Consider the following 6,377-nt stretch of genomic DNA (forward strand, 5'->3'; position numbering starts at 1 on the left):
ATTATATTATATTATATTATATTATATTATATTATATTATATTATTATATTATATTATATTATATTATATTATATTATATTATATTATATATTACTATTGTTGTTAAGCGCCATCAAGTCAGTTCTGACCCATAACGACCCTGTCCAGGGTTTCTGAGGAACATCTAGTAAATTTGAACTACAGACCTTGCGGTTCAAACTGACTTTGCAGTCTAGCACATTAACCCACAGAGCCACACCAGGACTCCATTATATTATATTGTTGTTGTTGTGAAGTGCCGTCGAGTCGGTTCCGACCCATAGCGACCCTGTACAGAGTTTCCGAGGGTGTAAATCTAATTCAAGCTATGCATTTAAAGATACCAAGTTTGACATATAAATTTAACAAGGATTTACAGAAAAAAATAATGCAAATCATTTTGACTAGAGTTGAAAATTTTCAATGAGAAACAAATGAAGGATCTATCTCTCACACTGCAACTTTAGATGCATGTTGAGGATTAAGTGCGCGGCAGTCAAGCCTCTGGTTGACTCTCTCTGCGTTCTGCAAAGCAGTCTGTTTCAGGACTCCCATTGGCTCTTCCCTAGATTGAGTCTCTGTCATTGCTTCGCCCTGCCTCCCTGTGTCCAATGTCAAAATCACACACAGGCATAGGAAGAAAGCCCTCTGACTAGGCAGTCATTGTTAGTGATGGCAGTTCACCAGCAATACACAAGGTTGCAACAGAAGAAGGGCCACCTCCAATCGCTGCAACTCTCAGAGATCCCCTGAATTCTGCCTTCAGTCCCAGAGCCTAGGAGGGGCCTGCAGTGGGGAACAGTGAGGCACTCTCAGGAAAACACTGACGCTTCAGATTTCTAGACCATGAATTTTTAGTCTCCTTTGCATGAGTTCTAGAGAGATTCCACCTCACATTTACTTCTGATGAATGCCTTTCATTTATGTCCTCTGACTAAAGAAGATTCTTTTTTTAAACAGAGAATGCTAAAATCCCAAAGCTGCTAGTTCATATTTTGTTCCATTTTAATTAAATGCCTAAAACCCTGAAGGCATCCACAGTATTCATTCTAAGAGTTATTTATCTAGATAAACTGTGTATTAGTGGAGGTGAGAGATTATCATTTTATCACATTTTATAAATTGCACGTGGCTACATGCCTGCATATTACAGTCTCCATGCTTCCAACAGAATCTGTAGTTGTTAAGGAATCTGTAGCATTTTATTTGTTATACATCAGTTTTCAGAAATACAATCACATTTTATTTCAATAAAGATTATGCACATAATTTTGCTGCGTAGGGGTATAGCTGGATGCTAATTGTATACCAAACAAATCTATGCAGTTTCAAAAGTATAAAAATAGATGGGTTTATGCTTAAATTTCCTGATAAGATAATAAATATTTTTAATAGGGCACATGTGCTCATTCCTAAAAGCAGCGATACCATGACCTCCCGTTCTCCATGCAGCAGGTGTTTGCATATCTGCATAAGATGCTGCAGTGTGGCGAAGTGCTTGAATCACTGCCAGAATGAAAGAGCATTCATGATTGGCTCAACTGATCACTGTAGTCACTTGATGTTATGTAAAATGTTGGTGTTGAAGCTTATGGAATGGATAATAATCAGAGTTGTTCTGACATGGTCTATTTAATAATTCCAAAAAGGAAAACTTGAAAATGATTCTGTATAAAGCTGCAGCACCCAGATGACAATTTATTTATATCAAATATGTTTGGTGTAGTTTGTGAGCTGTGCAGTTCGTCAGTTGGATGCAGTTATTTCTCTAAAACATCAATATTCCAGATCATCATCAGTAAATAATCAGACGTATCACCTGCCACGATGGAAAGGTGGAAATGTTAAGCTTTTCCTTACAATTGTAGTAGTAGAAATCAACCCATAGGAAAAATAGTCACTTACTGTTGTATCCAAAATGAAATAGAGAATAGAGTAAAAAGCTCTGTAGATATGGCCAGTTATCTTGTGTTGGGGTGGGGAGGAAACCTTACTGGTATCATTCAGATGCAGCCAGAGTGTTTCTATTTAATATATATTAATATACTTGAAGACTACAAAAAAATAATGCAGCTGAATTAGTGACGCTAATATCCTCCCATGAGATCATGGAGTTGAGTTGCTTCAAGTTAAGAAAAAAGAGCCAGATGCTCATGGTTCCTTAGGTTATCCAAAATTTCAAAGAAGCTATGAGCACAACATGAAGTGGCAAGCAGAATTCAATGTTTCCAAATGGTAGCATCCGTCACCACGTATAAGACCCCCATTAGCAGGCACCCTCCATGGTCACTTTTTTGCCCCTTATATAGTACAACTGCTCTCTCACCATATATAAGACCTCATTTCTCGTACCTGTGATATGGATGTCATCACACTGTAATATATCACAGAATCTCTGTCTGATGACTTTAAGAAAAGATCATTGTGGCATCCCTGTGGAATTTTAAAAACTCATTTTGTAAATATGAAAAGGTTTAAGTTATCTCAAGCCAAGCCAAGTGTTACTGAAGTACAGAAAATATTTTTGTCTTATGTTATAATTGCATACTTGCATATTTAGATCCAAAAAAAATAATCAAAATATACAACCCCATTCACCAATATGCAAGTTTTGCAACATATAAGAACCCTGGCAAATTAAGGGTTTAGAATCATAAAAAAGTACAGGCTCAAGCTGGATTAACCACATGCCAACTCAAAGGCTGAATTTGCTTCCTTATGTTTTTCCTCTTAAGAAAATAAGTAAAAAGTTATCGGAAAAAAGTCAATATTAGAGAAAATCCGCAATTTTTAGTGTATCTTCTAATATTCGATATTTCATCCTGATAGCAAATAATTCATGAAATTCCCACTCATATCCAGTCTTAGAATAAACAAAATGAAATAGGCATTTATTTTTCCTTTTCACAGCAGCAACAAAATCTATTGATCAGACCCCTGCTTGTAAAAGATAATGTTGTTCAATGTATAAAATAATTTTTTAAATCTTTTATTGTGAATTGCATGGTAGTTTACATGAGAGCACATCCATTTTGTACCCATCCTATCATATTTTGTTTCATTTCAATGATTACAATCCCCTCCATGCATCATCACTTAATAGTATTTACTTCTTTCCCTGTTTTTTTTTTTGTTGTTGTTGTTGTTGTTTGTTTTTTATTTTTATGTACACAAAAACAATCAGGAATATATAATCACTTAAGCAATCAAATGGCGCATTCTGCAAGCCTGCCTCCTGGCTGCCAGCACACAGCCTTTCTCTTTCCATGATTTTAAAATCCTCAGCTGTTCTATATCTCCATGCCATTACCTCTGCCTCCATCTGTGGTGTCGCTGCTTCTCTGGATAGACTTTCCCCATTCCACTCGTGCTCTTCTCTCTTAATGGTCCTAGGGTCCTCCTTTACTGGAATATAAGATTAACTATTCACCCCTATATGTTACAATACTTCTACCTCTTTCTGACCACCACAATTAGTCATGATAACAATTACTCACTATTGAATCAAAAGAATCCTATTCCCATCTCCTTTCACCAAACCCATCTAGGCAAGATGAAAATTATTCAGTGGGGATTCTACCTTCCACCACACACTCTGAAACTAAACTCCCTCTTGAAACTTGTAAGCCAGCCACTTTGTGCCTTTATAGCCCCTCCCATCCCCATCCCCCATTTTAGGTAGCCAATGTCTAAGTTGTCCATCCCTATCAACCCTATATATCAAGGGGATAGGCTTGATCCTTGATGTAAAGACTCTTTCCCTCTTGGTTGGTATTTTGAATTACTATATCCATATATATAGGTCAAGTTCATCAAATAGTAACATTTTAAACTTTCTCCCTTTATCAAATTTCTTTATCTTCCTCTCGTCCAGATCTGGTCATCAAGCCATCAAAGTTAGGTCAAATGGGTACTATCTGCAAGTTTGGTCATTTTTGTGTGTCTCCACCCTCTTCATATCAGCTGGATGCTTCATTCTCAGCTCTAGACCTCCATGATTCAATGTCCATGGGCTCAGAAGTTCCCAAGTTTCCCCAAACTTTACATCCAGCCCTTCCTCTTCTCTCTCTCATTTCAGGGTTGACAGGAGTCTATGGAATGTGGTCAAATTCAGCCCATATCTTCACTATTGACTATCCCCCACTTCCACTCACATGTAGTCCTTTTGAGTTGTACAAAATAATATTTATTTCTATTTCCTGTGAATGAATCTAAGGAAGATAGTTGACAATCAACATGCAAGGGGCTTCTAAACTGAAATTAAAACAAAACATTTAACAAACAAAAAGCAAAGTAAGACCATACACATGTAAAAGGGCCATGTCGACTGACCTAAAACATTGATTCCAATACTCTAAATCTCCATAAACCAACACTACTTTATCTGCTACACCATATATTTGAGATGAAGTAGAAAGAGGTGAGATGGCACTTAACATTTCCCAAAGTCGTAATTTGAAATAATAAATAAATCTATCTGATTTATGAATAGTATAAGTAAGTTTCAAAGTATCCTAACCAGCTCTCAGGGAGAGGAGGTTAACTCTGTGCTTCTGAATAAAAACATCCACTTTTTTTACTAAAGTACTTCCTACAATGATGAAGCAGCTACACTATGCTCCATGACCTCACACTCAAAATTGTACCCATGGACTCTGATTATCTGAAGATTACTGTGGGTGAATTTAATGACAAAAAGGTTAGGGACACACAATATTAAGATAAATAAAAAGCCCTGGAGTCTGATTCTATCTTGCATTTCTGATAAAAAAAAAATTCAGACCTAAACTCTTTCCAGAAAGAATGTAATCAAGTAGCAACAGGAAAGTTCACTGACAAAATGACCACATATTCCTGTTCAGTAGCCTGTGTTGCAGAATTTGGGTTCAAATATCTAGACATTAATATGAACAGAGGATAGCAATCTTTCTTAGTCTATCCCAGTTCCAAATGCTTTCCCAGTCACCTCTAATTTGTCATATTAATCTCTCCGGTGAATAAAGCAAGGAAAAACAAAAGTACTGCACTGTTGTTGCTGTTGTTAGGTATCTGTGAGTCAGTTCTGCCTTACGCATAGCAGAATGAAACACTGTCTGATACAGTGCCATCCTCACAATCATTGTTAAACTTGAGCCCGTTGCTGCTTCCAGCATGCCAATCCATTTCTTTTGGGGTCTTCCTCTTCTTTGATGACCCTCCACATTACCAACCATAATATCCTTCTCCAGTAACTGGTCCCTCCTGATAAGATTCTAAAATAAGAGAGACAAACTCTTGACATCCTGGATTCTAAGGAACATTAGGGTTGTACTTCAAACACAGATTTGTTAGTTCTTCGAAAATGATGCTTTTAAAAGTATCAAAAATAATACTTTTAACATACTTCTCCAATACCATAACTAAAATGAATCAATTATTCTATTGTCTCCCTTATTCATTGTCCAACTTTCACATGCATATGAGGTTATTAAAGATATCATCATTTGGGTCAAGCTCATATTAGTTCTAAAACTGACAACTTTGCTCTTGAATACTTAAAAGATGTTTTGTGTGGCACATTTGCCTAATGCAATGTGTTGTTTCATATCCTGACTGCTGTTTCCTTGAGTGTTGATAGCGGATCCAAGCAAAATTAAGTCTTTGACAACTCTAATTTTTTCTCCATTTATCACGATATTATTTATTTGTCCATTGGTGAGGATTTTTGTTTTATTTACAATGGACTGCAATGCATACTGAAGACTGTAGTCCTTGGATCTTCATCAGCAAATACTGTAAGTCTTCTTCACTTCCAGCAAGCAATGTTATTTCATCTGCTTAGCACAGGTTGTTAATGAGTCTTCCTCCAATCCTGATGTCACATTTTTCTTCATATAATCCATCTACTCAGATTATTTACTCAGCATAAAGGTTGAATCAGTACAGTGAAAGAATAGAACCTGGGCATAATTTCTTGATTTTAAATCATTCAGTGTACCCTTGTTTTGTTCAAATGACTGTCTCTTGGTCTATGTACTTGTTTTTCTTAAGCACAATTAACTTTTTCAGAATACTTATTCTCCTCAATATTGTCCATAGCTTTCCGTGATCCATATGACTGAAATTCTTTACATAGCCTGAAAAGCATAGGTAAACATTTTTCTGGTACTCTCTGCTTTCAAGTAAGATCCATCAGATGTCCACATCCTCATTTGAATCTAACATGAACCTTTTGAAGTTCAATGTCAATGTATTCTTTATATTTTTCTTAAATGTTTTATTGTGAATTATGTGATAGTTTACATGGGAGAACATTAGCTTTACATTCATTCTATCGTATATCGTTTCATTGCCATGGTTACAATCCCCTCCATGCATC

This window comes from Chrysochloris asiatica, unplaced genomic scaffold, assembly GCF_000296735.1.
Source record: "Chrysochloris asiatica unplaced genomic scaffold, ChrAsi1.0 scaffold00036, whole genome shotgun sequence".
Lineage (NCBI taxonomy): Eukaryota > Metazoa > Chordata > Mammalia > Afrosoricida > Chrysochloridae > Chrysochloris > Chrysochloris asiatica.